Source organism: Pan paniscus, chromosome 9 (genome assembly GCF_029289425.2).
Source record: "Pan paniscus chromosome 9, NHGRI_mPanPan1-v2.0_pri, whole genome shotgun sequence".
Lineage (NCBI taxonomy): Eukaryota > Metazoa > Chordata > Mammalia > Primates > Hominidae > Pan > Pan paniscus.
The window spans coordinates 62,847,873-62,868,223 of NC_073258.2; the positions used below are offsets into that span (position 1 = coordinate 62,847,873).

Genomic DNA, 20,351 nt, shown 5'->3' on the forward strand with positions numbered 1-20,351 from the left:
TTCTCACAGTCACGCCAGGAACTCTAGCCATGCTCTGACTTCTCAAGCAGAGTTCAGTCACCCCGAGGAGGTGGGACCCGTCTCTCTCCTCCCCACAAATGAACCATTTCTCCAGTGATCCTACTTCCTTTTTTCCCTCTCCCACGCTAAAACTGGTCACGAGGGACCTAAAGGAGGGGCAGGCACCCAGGCGGCTCCCTTCCCCGCACGCAGCGCGGCCAGTCCAGCCCCTCCCGGCCGCCCACGGGGCCCCAGCCGAGGCCTGAGCCAGGCGCCCACCGCCCCCACGCGCAGGGCCGGCGCCCGCGGAAGACTCGGCTCGCCCTGGCCTCGACGCCGCTCCCCTCCCTGGCGCCAGGGGGCGCTGCCTCCCCACGACCGTCGCCATGGTCACCGCTGGCGGCGGAGAGGGGTTTACGTAAAGGACGCAGCGTCCCCCGGGGGGCGGAGGCGGCCTTCGCGCCGGCGCCGGCGCCCTGCGGAAGCGGCGCTAGTGAATCGGGGCCTTGGGGAGCCCAGGATGGAGGTGGCGGTCGCGGCGGCGGGCCGAGCCCTGCGGCGGGCAGGAGGTAAGGGGGGCCTCCGGCGCGGCGGGCCGGTCCTGGGCGCGGGCGCGGTGCGAGCGGCGCGGCGGGCTGGGCAGTGTCCAGGGCGCGCGGTGGCCGGCCCGACGGGTCGGCGGGCGGAGTTGCAGCTGCCACGCGCGCCCGTGGCAGGTGTGAGGTCTGTGGAGCCTCTGGCACCGGCGTGGGGATGGTGACACGCGTGGCACGGGCGTGGGCAACGTGGGTCCGGCACAGGCGGCGTGGTTTTCCTGGAACGGGTCTCAGAAGACTCGCCTCCACCTTGGTGCGGTGGTGGCCGCGCAGGTGTGAGGTGGTGCAGCTGTCTGCACAGGTAGGTGATGGGCACGGCCTTCGGACTGGTTCTGGGATAGGTGGCCAGCTCGTGCCGGCATGGTGGTGCCGCTAGCATGGGTGTGAGGAAGTGCTGCCATTGCTTGGGTGTTGGGATGGTTCTGGCCTTGGGCTTGACATGATCTGGGGTGATAGCACTGGGGGCTTGAAGAATTGGTGTTCTCAGCATGGCTAGAGTTCCTGGCATGACTGTGAGAAAGGGCCTTGGCACGGTGTGGTGCGGGGGGCTACCCGGCACTGCCGCGGGGGGAGTCCGTGGCCCTCCCATCCTGATGAATGGGAAGGGTAAATGCCCATCCTTCCTCACGGGCGATGAAGGGGACACTGCCTCTGTCATGGGGGTCCAGTTTTAATGCCTGTTGGGTACACTGGACTGAGGAGGGCAGAAGGCTGGGAGAAGGTTGGTGTCCTTTATAATGGGCATAAACAAGAGATGCCAGGAGAAGCTTCTACCACAAGGGCCCTGATGGTAACCCAGATAGAGACCTTCCAGGCACTACCGTTGTCCTGGGCTAAGGTAGAGAGAACCATTCATCTAGCTTTTCATCTAGCTTTGGGAATGAAGGGAGGGGTGGATGATTTTCAGTGGTGATCGGTGTCCCAGAATATGTCCTGAGAAGCAAGCAGGACCGAGAGGTAACCCGGGTCAGCGAGTGAGGGAGTGGTATGGCGCACCATCTATCTGTAGTCACGGGGTCCTGCCTTCTCCCTGGGTTGATGGGTTCACTCCAGGGTATCTGGGAGTTGCCTCTCTTCTTTGATGCTGGGGAGCCTTTGGGTCCAGAGGATTGGATCGATTGGGGTATGCTTGAAAGATGATTCTGCAGCCACTGGGAATCTGCTGGGGCCACCGGGACTCCCACCCCCAGGCTTAAATTCCTTTCCAAGGGCTCTGTCTGTCCTCTCTGCTTAGCTCCTATGTTAAAACCCCCCCATCTGCGTTGAGATTGTGTTTGCTCTCACCAGTCCTTTGGGAAGCTTTGGGTGAAGGTCTCACTCAGCATCACCTAGTGCCTTACTTTACAGAGAAGCAAATTGCAGCTCCCCCTAGAGAAGTCTTACAGTGTAGGGGAAATCTTCAGTTCTTTGTGGATCTCTTGGGGGAGTGGGATCAGTGGTAGAAGAATCACAGGGTTGAGCTTGTGCTGGGGAAGGCACTTATGAGTCCAAAAAGATGATGTTGAGGGTATTGGAGACTAGGGTGGCAGGTGGTCGCCAAATTGCCAAGGTGGGTGCTTGGAGATGCTGATGAGTTCCCTATAACCGGAGCACTGTCCGATGCCTTTGGAGCCATATCACTTTAATTCCAGTGTTGGCTGTGTGACCTTCAGCAGGTGACTTCACCAATCAAGGCATGTCACATGGTGGTCTGGTAGTAAAGAATGAAAGGAAATGGTGCACGTGGAAACACTTTGCAAACAGCGAAAGACTGTACGAAGGTCAGAGAGTCTCATCAAGTAAAGAGACCAGGGCTGGAGGCAGGAGCCATAGGAAATGGTGGCACGGGATGTGATTGGGAGGAAGGGAGCCGGAAGGTTGAGGGCCTGTCATAGGGAATTAGAGGCCCTGAGCGCACATGCTCCCGGTGGGGGCAAGTGGGATCTGTTGACACTGTGAGTCAGCTGCTGAGCTGGAACCAGGCCCCCGGTCTCCCGAGGACGGTCCTGAGCATGGCCCCGGCAGCTGTGAAGTCCTGCAGGAGTGGCCCAAGCAGGAGGAAGCACTTTGCTTGGGCAGCAGACGTGCCTCATTGCCAGGGTAGGTCTGGGAGGTGTCTGTGGCTGACAGATCTAGGGTACCTGTGTGGGAGGAAGACTTGGGAAGTGTGTGTGTTTTCTCTGGAGAATTTCCTTTGGCTCTGGGTTCTGAGAACGGGGGTGGGGAGCAGTCACATCAGCGTCTTTTGGGCTGTGGCCTGAAGGAAATGAAGTGGGTCAGAGCATCCACAGATTGATTTGGCTCAGGTCTGGATGGTTCTGCGGGAGGTTGAGGCTGGATGGCAGGGGGACGGGGCGGGGGGGGAGGTGTGGAGGATGCCCTCAGACACATGGGGGAAAGGAAAGGGGGCTACAGGCACCTCTGAGGGCAGACAGGTGTGGCACCTCTCCCAATGTGGCCCCACTTCTGGCTGAAGTGCCTTCCCAGGTGGGGAGGATGAGGGTGGCTGCACAGTGCTTTGCTCTCTGCCACCAGGAGCCTAATTCCCGACAACAAGCTGCAGAGCCTGAGTTGCAGACCCTGCCCCATGGTGCTGGAAGTCCTGTTTTTCTCTCACCCAGGCCGTTTCTTCAGCATTCCATGCGGGTGTCTGCCTTAGCCAGCAACCTGTTTCACATCCTTGCTCCCCGAGGAAAGTTTTTGCCCTGTGCCCAGGCTGCAGTGTCAAGCCATGTGGGTGGAAGGAGGACACGGCCCTCCCAGACCCAGGGTTGTGAGCTGACTTTTCCATGCTATGGACTCGCCCTGTCCCCGTAGCTGCCACCCAGACACTGTCCAGCATTGCAAGTGCTTCCCTGGTCATTCCCATGTTGGTCTGAGGGGTATCCATGGCCTGTCTCACCCGCTCCCTGCAGTGCTTCATACCTCCCCTGAGGAGTTGCTGGGCACTTCAGCTCATGTCTGGAAAGCTCTCTTAAGTGCAGAGTCCATTAAGGAGGAAGCCTACAGCCTCCCTGTTGTGAATATTCAGTATTCAAGTCTCCTCAGCTCACCCTCCACACCTCCTCCTGTTTGTTCTGATTTGTGGCTCAGCCTTATGGTTTGGGGCTCCAGGAGCCCTTTTCAGCCACCCTTTGCCTTCTGCTTGGGATGCTGGGACTGCACACCAGAGCTGAGTGGCAGGCAGGGCAGATCTGAAGACACTGAGAGGAGGAGTTGGCCTCTGTTCCCCAAAAGGAGAGCTGAGCTTTCTTCCCAGTCCTGGGGTTTTGGGGTAGCAGGGAGCCCAGCCAGGTTAGCACCCTTGTCATTGTGCACAGATGCTGATTTCGAGTAAGTTCCAGCTGAGGCAGGGGGCCAGTCACTTAGGAGTGGACCTCAAGGGCAAGCAGCTCCCTGGAGCTACAATATTTCAACTCTGGTCCCCAGTCATATTCCCATTTTCCTTGTCCATGTTTCTCTAAAAGTTGCTTTCCTCAGCTCCTGGCAGTTCCTGAGCTGCCCCATAAATCACAGTGCCTGGCTGCTGTGCTTTAGGGGTGCCGGGGAGCCAGGCATCTGTGGCCAGAGGATGCTGGACCAGAGCTGACAGCAGCAGGCCAGAAGGCTGCAGCTGAAGGCACAGCTTGTCACTGGAAGCCACTCCTCCCCCAGTCCCTCTCCTTGAGACCAGAGGGGAACCTCAGTGTTTAATCACCTGTTGGCCCATCACTCTGTGATTTCAATTTCTCACCGGAATAGCTTTACATTACACTCCAGTGGACTGGGCAAGTAGCGGTGGGGGAAATATCAATGAGCATGTGGTCAGAGGAAGATAAATCTTTTAGAACCGCGGAGCCCAGGACATTGCAGGATGCGGTTACCTCCCCAGCGGTTAGGGCTGAAAATGGTTTATTTTGGTTTTCTTTTTTTGTTTCTGATACTGACTTGGGCTGGGCGTGGTCTTTCTGGGTTGGATGGGAAGCGTGAGTGTGGGTGTGGACGTGGGTTGTGTGTGTGGGCAGGAAAGACCCAGGAAACTGCCTTATCTGTGAGGACCTCTTTGCTGCTGAGGAAGGAGTCCAGGGAGATGCCGTGGAGGGGATCGGTGTGACCACGGGTAAGGGTGTTGTTTTCATGGGGTGTTTGGCAGGAACACCTAAGTCCTCTAGATGGGGATGGGGCTGTTATTACCGCGGGGCTGCCCGGGGAGTGCACGTGTGTAAAGTTGCTTGTGCCCATAAGTGTTTCTGTGGGAAGTGAGGGCGGAGGGGGTGTGGAGCGCCTGGTGGTGTGGGAGCGCGCAGGCTCCCGTGTCTGGCTGGCCTGGTGTTGGTGGGTGTGCGGAGCTGGGGGTTGCCGGGCTCTTCACAGCAGGAGGGAACAGTGGGAGTCGGAGGAGGCTGCCTTCAGGCTGTGGGAGGGCAGAGGGTGGGTTTCATACCTCATGTTATGACTCTTAACATGAGGAGCCGAGTGCTTTCTCAGTATTCCTTAGAAGGAAGCTGGGCTGCAGGCGGGGCTCTCACACCCTTCTGTGCGCTACCTGGGGGCGTCTCACACGCCTGCTTCCATGCTCCTCCTTGAACCACCTGGAAGTCAGCTGGGGACAGTCCCCTCCCCCCCATGACAGAAGATAGCATTGTAGCCCATGGGTAGTTATGACTTCAGACTCTGGAACCTCACGGACCCAGATTGGATGCTGGCACACCTCAGTTTCCTAATCTGTAAGATGGGGACAGTAAAACCTCCGAGAGCCGAATGGCAAGAATTCTCCCAGGTAATGCCTGGTGCGTAGAGAGATCCTGATGAAAACACGCACTGAAAAAATGTTTTTGCTCTTGCGGCCGGAATCCTTTCCATAGAGAAGTGGTTATGTCGTGATCTGCATATATTAGCAGCAGGGAAGATGTAATGGGTCTCATTACTTGATAAGAAGTTAGCTCCCCACATCCTTGGGATAGACAGAATCTTGCATATCTGTTAGCAGTGTCATCAGCAAGAGTATATCTTAGCCTTGAGGAATGTTTCCACTTGGACATAGTCGATAGTTATTTCTTGAGCGCCTGCTGTGAGTTGGGGGTTAGTGAGGGCATGCAGATGAGGTGGTCATACCAGAGCCTATAAGGTGTAGATTCTGACCTCAAGTTGCTTAAAATCTGTTGAGAAGATATAATTAAGTTCTAGAAATGAGTGATGCCAGAGGTCAAAGGAGGGAGAGTGACTCGAGCCAGGGAGGTCGGGGAGACTCGGGTGGCCACGGCCTTTTTATGTGGGCCATGGGGACCGGTGGGAGTGAACAAAGGAAGGTGCTTGTAGAGGAACTGGCAGCAACGGGGGCGGGTTGGCGGGGTGACTGGTGGCTGGGAGGGGAAACTGCTGCCCGTCTGTTGTGTGCTGTAGGGCGCATACAACAGAAGTGGTGAAAGCTAAGGTTGGAAAAATGAGCTGGAGCTGGGTCCCCAGGAGCCATGATGGCAGGGCTGAAGGTTTGGTCTCCAATCTGTGAATGCATGGGCATTCACTGAAGTGTTCTGAGCAAGGGTTTGGAGGCTGGTGCCACCCACCAGGAAGAGTGGTATGGCAGCAGGGTACTGAGGGACAAGAGTAGGGGGTGCCCAGGTACAGAGGGCTTGAACCAGGGCAGTGGCCACTCTGCAGGGGAAAGGGGAGAGACAAAGCCTGGTTGATTATGGAAGGGAGACAGAAATCATGAGATTGGTCAGTGTGGTCACTAGGAGGGGAAGGGGTGGGAAGTGGGGCCAGGAAGCTAAGCTGGGCCTCGGAATCGCTGCCTAGAATGTGTTGCCCACACTTGACTTTCAGTGGGTCTGACTCCCGTCAGTGCCGGGCGGGAGCATGAACGGCAGGCTTTCAGGGCTGCCCTCGAGGCCGTTCCCATCCCTGAGGACCCACTGAGGGGGTTCCAGTGTTCACAGCACTTATTTCCAGGCATTTGATCATTTTCTCACCAAATTACCCCTTGAAATTTCGCCTGCCTGAGTTCAGCCCAGGAGGTTACTATTCTGGGAAGTTTCATCAAAACCTTTTCAGTGTTTGGGAGTTCTCTGAGCCTGGAGGAGGATGGAGGAGAACAGGGCTTGCCCTCACCTGTGTTTGGGGGCTGCTCCTGCGAACCAGTCCTACACCTGGAGACGGTCCTGGCCAGGGAGCCTGCGGCTCTGGGGTGGAGGTCGGGACGGTGGCCCTCCGCTGTGTAAGGTGAGACAGGATGCTGCCTCGAATTCATCCTGAATGGGCCCCTCGTCATTGTCTCTCCTGGAGCCATTTAATTAATTGATGATTGATGTTCCTGGACTTCCTTGAGGTTAATCTATTATTGATGTCCCTTCGTTTATATAACATATGCTGCACCTCCCAGCCCCTGGCTGCTCCTGATGGGCAGGCCACACCGTGGAGTGGGCTCCCTGGGGCTGCACCTCTGTCTCCTGGGGACAGGGCCCTGCACTTAGCTTTCTCAAAGCCTTTCAGGTTTGGGGTCAGGGAGGGCACCAGGGCATGTCTTTAGGAGGCTTTGCTCAGCCACAAAATAATACTAGTAACAATAACTTCCATTTGCTGAATGTGGATGAACTGAACCCAGGAGAGTGTATAGAGGATGTCATTTACTCCTTGCAACAGCAACCCCTTGCACGCTCCCATGCCTCCAACCTCCATCTTACGGGCGGCTTAGGGAGCTTGCATCACCTGCTCAGGGACACTCAGAGAGGCAGGGAGCCAGGGTTTGAACCCAGGATGGGTTCTTTTTGGTGTCCCTGTCCATACCCCACCTCTCCCTCAGGTCCCACACAAGCCCACCTCCTCCATGAGGCCTTTCTCCATGCTCTACTGACTCTAGCACTCTTTTTTTTTTTTTGAGACGGAGTCTCGCTCTGTCACTCAGGCCGGAGTGCAATGGTGTGATCTCAGCTCACTGCAACCTCCGCCTCCTGGTTCAAGTGATTCTCATGCCTCAGCCTCCCTAGTAGCTAGGATTACAGGCACATGCCACCACGTCCGGCTAATTTTTATTTTAGTGCAGATGGGGTGTCACCATGTTGGCCAGGCTGGTCTTGAACTCCTGACCTCAGGTGATCCACCCGCCTCGCTCGGCCTCCCAAAGTGTTGGGCTTACGGGCATGAGCCACCGCGCCTGGCCAAACAAAGGCATCTTGTAGCACTCTCTTATCTGAATAGCGCTGGCGCCCCTCAGAGAGAGCATGTGTGTTCCCCTCACTGATCTGTGTCCTCACTGAAGCATAACAATCATGGCGAAATAACATTTAGGGAGCACAGGTGCCAGGCACCAAGCTCAGTACTTTTTGTACCTTCTCTCATTTAATCCTCATGACCATAACAAGGAGCATGGGACTGCTGGGCCTGGAGTGTTCCTGGCTCTGCTGGGCAGCTGTGAACAAGTCACTTTTCTTTTGTTAGCCTCAGTTGCCCTGTCTGTATAATAGCAGCAATGATATTTGTCCTGTCTCCCTCACTGTTCAAAGGTGACACTGGATGGGAAAGGCCTTTGGGAAAGACATCGTACTAACAAAGGATTAGGGATGGCCGGGTGCGGTGGCTCACACCTGTAATCCCAGCACTTTGGGAGACCGAGGCGGGCGGGTCACAAGGTCAGGAGATCGAGACCATCCTGGCTAACATGGTGAAACCCCGTGTCACTAAAAATATAAAAAATTAGCCGGGCATGGTGGTGGGTGCCTGTAGTCCCAGCTACTTGGGAGGCTGAGGCAGGAGAATGGCGTGAATCCGGGAGGCGGAGCTTGCAGTGAGCCGAGATCGTGCCACTGCACTCCAGCCTGGGTGACAGAGCAAAACTGTCTCAAAAAAAAAAAAAAAAAAAGGATTAGGATTGCTCGTACATGAGATTCAAGAGCTGGCATGAAGGCTGGGAATACTTAAGGCTGGGCACATAAACCCAAGCCAAGGCATCTGCACCCACCCTCTAAGCCACCCCAGCCCGGCAGATGAATTCTGCAGCTTGCCAGCTGCCAAGAACTTGCTTGAGGAACCTGTGTGGCCAGGAGAGGGGTGGGAGATCCTTAGAGTGGCTGCCAGGCCCTGGTCTGTTGTCCTGGCTGGATGAGCAGTGCCTGGGTCCTTGGAGGCGGTCCCTCCCATCCCTCCCACTCTGGGCGCCTGGATTTTGTGGAAGTGCAGGGGGCCCGTGGGGGGTTCTGGGCCCTGCTTTCTCTCCCATCTCCCACATGCAGCCTAACTAGGTCAGTTCAGGCTGGGTGTGGGGAGGAAGGAGGATAGCTCGCCAGGCAGCCACCCAGACCTCCCCTCACCCCTCAACACATGTGGAAAGCCTTGTGAGGAGGTGAGCCCTGTGTCTGTTCCGGAAAGCGACGGGGCCACCAGCCTCACAGTGGCAAGGCTCCCGGGGCGCTGGCTGGGAATCCTCTGCTTTCTCATCAGCTTTACTCGGAGCGCATTTCAGTGCTGGGCTGGGGCTGGGGAAGATGACACGTGCTGCCAGGGCCTGAAGAAAAGGGCAGAGCCCTTGGACTTGTGGGTGGGGGCAAGGCATGCCTGCCATCGCTCATTGGAAATTGTGGCCAGGCTACTGTTAGGGGATGTTTTGTTTCACTTCCCAAGTTTCCGCCTTCTGCGGGCCGGGATTACATCAGGCTCCCCTGGCATGCCCTTTAGCCAACTCCCACTTCATCCAAGCTCCTCCACTGCCCTGGGACAGCTGCCCCGCTGCAGTTTTGGGGCAGGCTGCAGAATCACTGCACAGCCCTAGGCCCAGTGGCTAAGGGGACTGTCCTGGCCTTTTCAGCCTCAGCTGCAGAGGCTGGGAACTCCCAGTGCCCTGCCTCCCAGTTAGCACCTGCCCACTTCACCCACTCGAGTCTGCCTGGTCTCCAAGATTATCCACTTCTGATTCATTCTCTCTCCCTCTTTAAATTCAGCATAGCACAGGCCTTCAGACATGGGCTTTAGCATAAAGACAGAGCTTTATATGAGACCACTACTACTTGTGCAAGTCACTTGACCTGTTTGAGCCTCAGTTTCCTCATCTTTTTTTTTTTTTTGAGATGGAGTCTTGCTCTGTTGCCCAGGCTGGAGTGCAGTGGTGCGATCTGGGCTCACTGCAAGCTCTACCTCCTGTGTTCACACCATTCTCCTGCCTCAGACTCCCAAGTAGCTGGGACTACAGGCGCCTGCCACCATGCCCGGCTAATTTTTTGTATTTTTAGTAGAGACAGGGTTTCACCGTGTTAGCCAGGATGGTCTCGATCTCCTGACCTCGTGATCCATCCGCCTCGGCCTCCCAAAGTGCTGGGTTTACAGGAGTGAGCCACTGTGCCTGGCCTCTTTTGGTACTGCTTCTATCCACTGCCTTTTCTTTGTCTAACTTTTCCTCTCTGAGGCCTTTAGGGGAAGCCAGTTTCTTCCTCAGATTCTCTGAGTCTCCCCGCACAAAGCCCCTCAGCCCTTTCAGCTGCCCTCCTAAGAGTTGGGGGGTCATGACTTGGCCTCACAGAATTCCATGCCATCCTCTGTGGTCTGGGCAGCCTCTCCAGGGCAATGGGAGCGCAGCCCACTGGGTCTGCAGAGCCCCAGCTGAGGCCTGAGCTTCCAGGCACCGCAGACTCTCCTGGGCTGCAGGGCCAGAGTCAGCCCCAGTGCACCCCCAGGGCCAGAACACCAGCCGTATCCAAGTCTCTTTCCCCCTAGGAACTTAAAGAATTTTTCTTAAGGGTTGTTTCAGTTTCATACCTTTGAAAAGAACTTGCTTCTCCTTTGACACCTTCGCTGGGACTGGGGCCAGACCGTGGAGCAGATAATAGTTTTGCCACGTGTAGTCTCCCATCTCCCCATTTATTCAAGGACATTTATTGAGCACCTACTTGCCAAGCCTTATGCCTGGAGCTGGGAATAATGGTATCACTTTGTCCTGAGGGAGTTCCTGGGTTGGCATAAGCGGACACTACCACTCTACCAGCAGCCACAATGGCAAAAGCTATGTGGTGAGTCCTCTCTGCTACACAGTGCTTTATGTGTAGGGACACATTTAATGCAATGAACAGTGATGGCTTCCATTTTCTAGACACTCACCCCTCTAGGCTCTGTGCTCAGGACAGTCCCATGGCACCCATGGAGGAAGCACTCGTTTCACAGCAGGGGTCCAGGTCTAGGACCTCAGCTTCCTTGGGGAATTGAGGGAATCTGTTAGAGGCTGCGTGTTTGTAGCTGGGACTCAGGTTCCGTCTGTCTGGCCCCTGCTCTCAGGGTGTTCACATTCCCCTCACCTGGCATGGGATTTGGGGATTCTGTGAGCCACGGGAGGAACAGCCGCCCACAAAAGGAAGGCCCCCTTTGGCTATCCTCTTGCTGCGAAGGCCAGGCCCCGCTCCCAGGAAGCCCTCGCCGCTCCCCACATGTAGACCCATCTGTGGCTTGCACCACCTTGTTACTCCCACTGTCCAACCGACCTTCACCGACCCTGTACCTCGCGGGCCGTGGCAGGCGGCTTTCAGGCTTGCACAGCATGGCTCCTCTCACCCCACACGCCCCTGCCAGTGCCACTCCAGATTGTTCTCTTTGCTGCCTGCCTGCTACACCATGCAGTTTAGAACACAGCCTAGTGGAGGGCTCGGGGCACCTGAGCAGCTGCCTTCTCCATTTCTTCGCCCCTTTAATCCCTCCCTTCCCCAGGTGAACCCTATTCAGCAGGCTTCCGGCAGCAATAACAAAGCTGGGCGCCCAGCCCACCAGCTGCTCAGTACTTTATAAAAGTTTAACCTTAATGGTGTAATGAACTCCCATCATAAAGCAGCTGGAGCAGTGCATCCTGGGATGTATAAATTATAGGAACCCTCTGAAATTGTAATTGGAAATGGCAACAACAAGAAGGTTGAAAGTGGCTGGCCTCATTGGGCTGAGCACAGCTATTCTCTGTCTCCTTTCAAAAGGCACACAAAACTGAGTCTGGCTGTGAAGAAAGAATATCCTCAGCCCAAATCGAGCTCCTGGTTCTTCCGCCCGGGTTCCCACTTCCTGCCTCCAACTGTGTCTGCAGAGCCTGCAGCCTTTGGAGGTGGGACCCCCCCCCCCACCCAACCTGGCCCTGTGCTCTGGCTCTGTGCCTGCAGACAGAGTGGGCTGAGAGGGAACAAACACAGCCACAGGGGCAGGCTCCACCATGCTCCAGGGAGCGCTTTGGAGCAGTTGATTTGACCTCCTCGAGTCTCCATAAAGTGGAGTGAACCCACCTTGGAGTGCTGGTGGTGATTGAATGGGAAACCGCAGGGGGTGTTGGGATGTAGGGTTGAGAACTCAGGCCAGACGGTCTGGCTGCCTGTTGCAGCTCCTGCTGGGGGTAGTCTTGAGTCCTTAACCAGGTCCTTTCACCTCTCAGCTGCAGTTTCCACCTGTAAAATCAGGGAATAATTGGCCTCTGAGGAGTGTTAGGAGGTGACATGAGATGATGCTGGCTTGTGACAGACTCAGCATCATGCTTCTTTGATGGGCACACAGATCACTGGGGAGCTTGCTAACGCAGATTCCAGTTTAGGCTGGCTGGGCCCAGATGTGCATTTCTAACAACTCCCAATAATGCTGCTGCTGCAGGCCCTGGAGCACACCTCACCTTGAGTCTGGAGGGCAGAGTGTTTGACCCATAGTCAGTGCATTAGAGCCTGCTGTGATCATACATCCAGGCAGAACCCAGGGCCTGCACAGGTGCCCACGTGGCCCATGAGCCGGCAGCTTCAGCATCACCTGGGACCAGGTTAGAAATGCAGCATGTCAGCATCCCTTCACCACCACCCTCCTCCACATCAGAATCGCTGGGAGGGGAGCCTGCAGCCAGCTCTGGAAGTTCTGCTTATGCACACTTGAGCAGTCCTGGCCAGGACTCATCCTTCAGAGCAGGATTTCTGAGTGTAGATTGGTTAACTCCAGCCTCAGAGTCTCCTGGGGTTGGCCATGGTAGAACTTGGAACCTAAAAATATAGGTTCCTGAGCCCTGCCTTGGGCTTACTGATTCAGAATTGCTGGGCGGGGCCTGGGAGTCTGCATAAGTTTGAGAGTCACTGGCGACCACTCATTGCCTGAGAGATGGGAAGAAGGGCAGAATCCCCGCTCCCCACTCCCACCCTTTATGCATAAACCTTTGCGTCTGCCAGGGGGAGAAGGAACACCAGGCTGGGGTCAGGAGTTCCGGGTTCCTGCAGGATCCTGTCACCAAAGCCCAGGACCCCAGAGCCACTCTGCCTGGGGCCCAGCTGTGGGGTTTTCTCACACCGAGAAGAGGGAAACAACCCAACATCCCCGAGTAGAGAGTTGGTTGAATGAACTTCCGTATATCTTGTACGTGGACTACTCCACAATAATGAGGAAAGATGGCGGTAGGAAAATGTTTAAGGAGAAGTGCTCACCTTTTAGTTCAGTAAAAAAAAAATGGTAGATGCCGAATGGTCCCGCAATTAGATAGAGGAAAAAAAAGACTAGAAGGATGTTAATAGTTGATAGTTTTCCTAGAGGGATCATGGGTGATTTATATTTTCTTCTTTTTGGTTTCTATTTTTTTTTTTTTGGTGAGATTGAGTCTCACTCTGTTGCCCAGGCTGGAGTGCAGTGGTGCGGTCTGCCTTCTCAGTTCAAGCCATTCTCCTGCCTTAGCCTCGCAAATATCTGGGACTGTAGGTGCCCGCCACCACATCTGGCTAATTTTTGTATTTTTAGTAGAGATGGGGTTTCACCATGTTGGCCAGGCTGGTCTCGAACTCCTGGACCTCAGGTGATCCAGCCTCCCAAAGTACTGGGATTACAGATGTGAGCCACTGCACCCAGCTAGTTTCTATTTTCTATAGAGAACTTGTATTTTTGTAATAAAAAGATAAGTCTTTTTCTTTTTATTTCTTTCTTTTTTTTTTTGAGATGGAGTCTTATTCTGTTGCCCAGGCCAGAGTGCAGTGGCGCAATCTTGGCTTACTGCAACCTCTGCCTCCTGGGTTTAAGCGATTCTCCTGCCTCAGCCTCCAGAGTAGCTGGGACTACAGGCACCCACCACCATGCCCAGCTAATTTTTGTATTTTTAGTGGAGACCGGGTTTCACCATATTGGCCAGGCTGGTCTCGATCTCCTGATCTTGTGGTCCGCCTCCCTCAGCCTCCCAAAGTGCTGGGATTACAGGCATGAGCCACCATGCCCGGCCAAAGATAAGTCTTTTTCTTATGCATAAGTCAGCGTGTCTGGTCTGGGGTCCCCGGTCACAGTGCACCTACCCTGCCTGAGGTGAGGCCTCCTGCAGCCAGGGGCAGCCCAGACTCCCCCACTGGGGTGACTTTCACCATCGCCTCCCTCACCTCCAGGGTATGGCTGATGATCCCCAGGGCTTCACACCGCTTCTCCCGCTTTCTTACTTCCTCTCTGCTTTGAGTCTTCCCTGATGATGCCCAGCACTCCTCCCATTTTACAGAAGAGGAGAGGGTGGGGAGGGGACAGCTGAGAGGTGGGAAGCCCCCAGCTTGCAAACCTCTGAGGCCAAGTTTAGTTTGGCATCACCTAGGTGACTAAATCTAAGTTCCAGAGTCTAGGCACATGGGATATGCTCGGAGAGTAATGGCTGCATGAATGAGGCTGGGAAGGCAGCCAAGGATGGGGCAGAGGCCCAAAGCTGTGTGACCTTGGCACGTCAGCATTCCTCTATGAGCTTAGGGTACTCATCTGTAGGATTCGGGGAATCAGGGAGGCGTGGCATCTGAGTTCCCTGGGCCTCTCCAGCTCTGAACTTCTGGGGACTGTCACATGTCTTCAGTCCTGCTTCCTTGCCTGTTTTTTTCTAAGCAATTTTTGCTGCCCAAGAAGACCTCACCTGCGTGTTCCAGCTACCCAGTGAGTTTGCGCGTAAATGGCTGCTCAGGGCAGGGCTCTCCAGTCAAGGGCTTGAGCAAGGCCACTGCTGTCCCCACAGCCAGGCTTCCATGCTGTGGCAGGAGGAAGGGAGACCAATGCTGGGACATGAGAGCGATCCACCACCCATAGCAGAGGGCCGGGGTGCCTGGGTGTGCTTGGACCTGACATTGGCCTCGCGTGCACCCTTTGTGCCTCTGCGCCGGCTGCCTGTTGGTTGTCAGGTGTCTGCCTTTCATCCTCTCCTGGCCAAAGCTGCCTTTATTCAAGTGCCCCCTGCCAGGCTTTGTGTCTGATACCCCATTTCCGGCAGCCCTGAATCTGTGGCCCTTTGAGCTGCTGTTTTCCATTGAGTGGCTCTGTGGGGAGGAAGGGTGGGAGAAATCCATTCAAGTCATTTGTTTTAAAGACATTGAAGTAAACCCATGGGATTCATGCGGTCACATGTTTTCAGTCTTCTTTCAAAGTAATAGTTGGGTTTCTGGATCGCTCGCATTACCCACTTCCCTGCCTGGGAAGAGCAAGAGGCCTGGTCTTCAGGAAGAACCATGGAGAGGGGAAGCCTGGAAGATAAAAGCTGGGGGCCTGGCGAAACCCAAACATGTGCACGTCTCCCCGCCAGTGGAGGGGCTCTGCCTGGGGAGCACCAAGCGCCTGTGTTTTGGTGATTCCAGGAAGCAGCCCCACGGGCCCTCTCTGTGTACTCGCAAGCGTGTTTTTCCTAGCCCAGGGAGCCTGCAGAAACTACCTTTGCCAGCAACTGAGAGGCAGGGTTGGGAGCTAAAGTGGTGCCCAGCCTCTCTGCTGGCTGGAATCTGGCCCTGCACAAGGTGCATCTGCCCACAGGCTCTGGGGAACCAGGTGGGAGGAGGGGCAAGAGGAGGGTAGCCAGCTTTGCTTTCCCCGCTCTTTCTGTTCAACCATCAGGCACCTCTAGGAAGCTTTCTCTGTCTGCCTGGGGCTGAGCAGTGGTCCAGGCATCAGTGTCGGAGCTCTGTGCTCACTGACCCGCCCCGGTTTCCTTGTTATTCTGCACTGTGAGCTACTTGAGGATAGGGCTTGGCATCCTCGAGTTCATGTCCCCAGAAGCTCCTGCCTAAGGGCCTGCTGAGTCCAACCCACTCCCACTTCCCAGCGGGGAGGAGCAGTGGGAGCTTCTTGTCTGGGAGCTTTCAGGTCCTAGGTCCGCTCTCTGGCCCTGGTCTGAGCCTCCCACCCCGCTCCAGCCAACCGGTCTGGCGAGTTTGTGGGGACCTGGCCACAGGCGCTTCTCCAGGGACAGAATGTCCTGCTGTAAGGAGGCTTTGTGCCTGGCTTTCTGTTCTTCTTGGCTCCTCTTTGCTCCTCCTCTCTCTCTTTCATCCCAGGGAGGGTACTGACTTCTGGCTTAAGTCTGCTCTCCATCCTGCCTTTTTGGGGTCCAGGACAGCATATAGTGGGGGTGCTGGGCTCAGGAAGAGCAGTGGCCTTGCCTGGAAGGAGGGCAGGGGCAGGGCCCTTCAGGAATGAGGTAGGGTGTGCATCCCTGCGTGCCCCGGTGAGACCCTGGAAAGCCAGATACCCAGAGTGTGGGTGACAGGCTCCAGGCCAGAGCCCAGGGGCTGTGGTGACCGTTCTCCCACCTCCTTCCCCGCCAATGTTCAAGGGTGAGGGACCAGAGGCCCAAAGACGGCAGCCTGCGGAGGCCTCGCTCCAGGACTCCGCCCCCACTGAGACTCCTCCCTGTCCCCACCACCAGGCTCGCTCTCAGGGAGCAGGAAATGGGAGTGGGGGAGCCCGGGTGTTCCTCTCACCCTCTGCGGGAGGGGCTGGGCACCCCGTTCCGTAGGTGTCAGCGGAACCGTCACCAGCGGTGGGCGCCAGTGCCGGGATTTCCCTGGCTGACTCACCCTTGGCCTGGCTGTGCCTCAGCCTAGGCATGAGTTCTCTGTGAAGGTGTCTGGATAGTGACAGCGATTCCCATGGAGTCCTGGGAGCGGGAGAGTGGGGGTGGAGGTGCCCACTACCCTGGCTGCCTGCCTTCCACTCCCGGTGGACCTGACGCCCAGCCGTCCGTCCGTCAAGCACACCACCCCCACTTCCCAGCGGGGAGGAGCAGTGGGGCCGGGCGCTCCCTGAAAGATGCCCCCAGGGGCCACATGCCTCCCCTCCCCTTCCCCTGTGGGAGAGGCAGGAGAATAGGGAAGCCATTGATTCCCTCCATCCCTCCCAGAGTAAGAGGCATTTCACAGACTGGGCGACCCGGGGTTGGGGGTGGGGTGGGGTGGGGTGGGGTGGGGAGCTGTGAGAGGCAGGAAGTGGGGTCAGCACCCGGATCCAAAGACCCCTTGGAGAAAAGGGGAAAACTGTAGTCCCTTCCCCTAGCAAGGTTTGCGTGAAGCACATCTTTGGGCCATCCCAGCCTCCTTGGCAGCAAGCAGGCAGTGGCAGGCGCTGTCAGTGGGGTGGAGGTGTTGCAATTACGGTGTGTAGGGGGCTGGGGGAGGACTGAGCAGACAGAAATGTGGAGTGTGTGGCTTGTGAGCTGGCCTGTGGGGGCAGTGGCAGCAGAGCTGCGTGGGGTGGGATGGGAGGTGTGGATCTGGGTGGTTTGCCCCAAGATCCTCACCTTCCTATCGCCAAGGGGAGGGAGGTCACCCATGACCTCCCTGGGATGGCATAGCAGGGGATGGTAGCCTCTGGGGACTGGCCTGCCAGGGCTGAGGGCACAGGGTGACATTCAGGACCCTGGCATGGTTCGGTCTTGGCAGGCAGACTTCTCAGCCCCCTACCTGCTCGCCTGGCCAGTGAGAAATGAAGCGGTTTCTGTGCCCCAGTGCCATGGACAGCTCCAGTGACTCTGATGAGGCTGTTGGCTGTGCAAATTCCTTTGTGGGTAGCCCCAGGGTAGGGTGGCCCTGGAAAGGAATGTGGTTGGTAGGCCCAACCCTACCCAGCCTCCTGAGCTTGGCCCGCTGCTGTGGTCAGGAGCATAGAAGCCGGGCCAGGGCGAGGGAAGGCCTGGCCTAAACTGAGATGGGCCCTCCAGGCAAGGCCAGCATTACCTCAGTCCTCGGAAATGCATCGCTGTGCTTGGGGGAATGGCCACACGTGGCTGAGCCCCAGGTGGTGCCAAGGACAGGAGGACAGCAGCCATTCCTGCGCAGGAGCACACCAAGGCCCCAGGAGCCTGGGCTGTGGGGCAGGGTTCCAGGTTCTGCTCCCAGCCTGCTGCTGACCTCGATGTGGCCTGGGGCAGCTGTCTACATCCTTCCTCACCTTCCTCCCTCAAATGAGCATTTGTGACTCAGTGGCTCAGAGGTTCCTTCCCACTCAGATATTCTCCTGGTTTGTTTTTTGTTTTTTGTTTTTTTTTAGACAGGGTCTTGCTCTGTCACCCAGCCTGGAGTGCCGTGGTACAATCATAGCTCAGTGCATTCACTGCAGCCTCGAATTCCTGGGCTCAAGTGATCCTCCCATCTCAGCCTCCCAAGCAGCTGGGACTACAGGCATGCCCTGCCATGCCCAGCTAATTTCCTCCTGTGATGGCCCTGGGTAGCCAGGTGTCTCTGCAGTGAGGAGCAGTGCCAGGGCCCTTTCTTGGACCCTCCATTTCCTCCTCCCCTGGGAGTCATGGGGCAAAGTGAGATAATGACTGGAAGTTCCCAGTACCAGGTCTTCCGGCAGCTAGTTGGGCTCTCAGTGAGCAATGGCTGGTACTACTGCCCTTATCACCCTTATGTTTACATTATCATCAGCCTTATTGTGGAGTTGCCTTCTCAGAGCCTGTTGGGGGCTCCCTGGAAAAGGCAGTGTGACTCTTGTCCTGGGCTGGCATCCTGGCCCCCAGTCTGCTCAAGAATCAGAAGGTCAGACTGGGCCAGCCAGAGGGTCAGGGCAGGCAGGCAGGGTCCCTGACATCTCTCCTGTGGTGCCTCTGCAGCTTGGCTGAGCTGCAGGCTCCCATCTGCAGAGGGGCGGCCCAGCTCTCTGCAAGTTGGCTGGGAGACCTCAGAATGAGGAGCGCATGTTCTCCAAACATCTTGCTCACAGCAGATGGCAGCCACAACTGCCTTTCTCTCTGCAGTTCCGGTGCACTTCCCTTTCCTTTGCTCACCCCCCTGCTAACTTTGGTTTCTGCTTTTGGAGATGGGGAGGCAGCCTGCAAGCCTCCAGAGCCACTTCTGATAGTGGGTGAAGCTTGGTGCACGTAGCACGGACAGTTTCCAAAGGAAAGGAAACCTCGTACCCCACCTGCTTCCCTGGGGAAGCTCACTCTTACCCTGCTTCCCACATGCCATCTCTGAGTCTCTTTGGCCAAATGTGCTGGCAGCATGATCTGAGAGGAGCAAGGGAGCTGGGCCGGGGGCCTTGTCTGACATTTCTTGAGCAGCTGCTAGGCACCAGGCGTGGTGCTGGGTGCCAAGGACACAGAGATGCAGAGTGTAGCCCTGCCCTCCTGGAGCTCCCAGCCCAGTGGGGAGCCCGGAATGGAGGGGGCACTGATTAGGTCTGCCCTTGGGGGTTGGCGGGCCCTGGCAGCTTCACAGAGGAGGTTGTGTTTAGGCTGAGCTTTGGAACACTGAGGAGTTCCCAGGGGAGCAGGATTGGAAAAGGCCTTTTGGGCAAAGAGAACAGACTGTGCAAGGGCACAGAGGCATGCAGACTGCCTGCAGAGCACGCTCAACTGTGGTGCGCAGCAGAGCAGAGAAAGCAGGACATGCTAAGCACCCTCAGAAAGACAGGGCCTCCTCTGGCTGCGTATGGGTGGGGGCCAGCCTGAAGCTGAAGCCCTGGATGGGAGCCATTGGGGGAACAGGCCTTTCTCAGCTGGGGGGAATTCTGCCCTGAGTTTGGGGCCAGTAGACGCAGCAGCCCCTGCTGGTAGAATAGAACTGGACCATCCTTCCCTCCTGGCTGGCCCTGCAGCCACAGGCCAGAAGTCTGGTGTTGGCCTTACTGCCCTGGAGCTAAGGCCAGGGGGTCACAGATCAGCCAGGTGAGCATGCCCTGGGAGAGTGTGTGGGCCAGACCTCCATGGCACTGCCTCTCCTACTGCGACCCGCCCTGGCTCCACCCCACACCCACAGGTGGCACTAAGCTGAGCACCCACGTATCCAGACCCTCTTCTGTGCCAAATCCTTTCTCAGTGGTCCCTCATGGGCCTCATCCCATTTAACCTTCACAAAGGCCATGTGCGGTGGGCATCCCTGGCCCTGAGGTCCTTTGACTTGCTCCAAGTCACCCAGCCAAGGCGTGGCCCAGCAGAGACTCCAGGCCTAGGTCTGCCTCACCATTTGCAGACTCATGCCTTGCCTGTTCTTCTCTGCGCTGCTTCTGTCACCTCACAGTCAGGCCCCTCTGGGAAGTACAGTGGAGGGAAGGCCAAAGCATTCATCCTGGAAGACCCTCCAAATACTGTAGGCAGAGTGCTGGGGACACCAATGGCAGCTGTGGGCAGGGCCACCTGAATGCCACCCCATAGGGCAGCGGGCCCACAGCATGGAGGCCCTCCGTGTTTGCTTTTCCCAGCCCTGCATTAGCTGTGCTGCTCACACCTGGCTGACTGTTTGCCCAAGGATTTCTCCCCTGGAAGGAGGGTGGGGCTGGGGAGGGTGGCAGGCAGGTGGCCGGCTGCCTCTGGGCACTCCGTTTTTCTGCAGACCCACACTGCCTGCGAATGCCACACCACCCTGCATCCCCAAGGCTGCCCCAGCAGTGCCTGGCCTCGCCCGCGCAGAGCATGTGACTTGGCAGTGCCTGGGCCTGGCATGCCTGGCGTGCCAGGGCAGCGGCAGCAGCAGCCGGACTGTCAGTAAGGAGCTGGAGAGGCCCCCAGAGCCCTCCTTTTGGGGCACTGGTCCTGGGTTGTGGGGGTGACGGGATGCATCAGTGAGACTTTTGTATGGCAGGAGGCAGAGGAGCACATAACTG

At 56.7% G+C, this 20,351-nt stretch overlaps 1 protein-coding gene across 4 annotated transcripts in view; it reads left to right on the forward strand.

The window, feature by feature from the left end:
* Positions 1–411: 411 nt before the first annotated feature.
* DAGLA (diacylglycerol lipase alpha) overlaps positions 412–20,351 on the forward strand; it is a 67,054-nt gene continuing 47,114 nt past the window's right edge. For 2 of the 4 annotated variants that reach the window (XM_034932752.3, XM_034932755.3), the window contains exon 1: positions 412–569. The gene's annotated coding sequence lies outside the window, so the exon portion shown is untranslated. Of the gene's footprint in view, positions 570–756; positions 898–4,345; positions 4,675–20,351 lie in introns of those variants that run through there. The other 2 variants (XM_034932754.3, XM_034932753.3) reach the window with 2 other exon arrangements.